Source organism: Penaeus monodon, chromosome 34 (assembly GCF_015228065.2).
Source record: "Penaeus monodon isolate SGIC_2016 chromosome 34, NSTDA_Pmon_1, whole genome shotgun sequence".
NCBI lineage: Eukaryota > Metazoa > Arthropoda > Malacostraca > Decapoda > Penaeidae > Penaeus > Penaeus monodon.
Window position 1 is genome coordinate 6,141,495 of NC_051419.1, and position 351 is coordinate 6,141,845.

Below are 351 nucleotides of genomic sequence, written 5' to 3' on the forward strand. Positions count from 1 at the left end.
TGTCTCGTTTTGGATCGTGGAATCGGCTCTTATACGAGTTTTCGCGTGATATGGAATGTTCCTCTGGGTTGTCTTTTGTTTTAAATAGATCATTAAATAAAACCAAAGCTGAAAAGGACGACTTTAATTAGCACGGTATATCTGGAACGACCGCTTGGAGTAAAAAAATGGCGCAGCACGGGCGCTATTGTCAAAATTTACTACAATAGCGATCAGGCAGCCCACTGGAATGCCGTATATACGTACAGCGTCAGTCGACCAGGATATTTACAAATCTTGAAGCTACACAAAATTCATGCCTTGCATCCTGACTACAATTACCGTCTGTATGATCAATAGGAGCCATGTGGC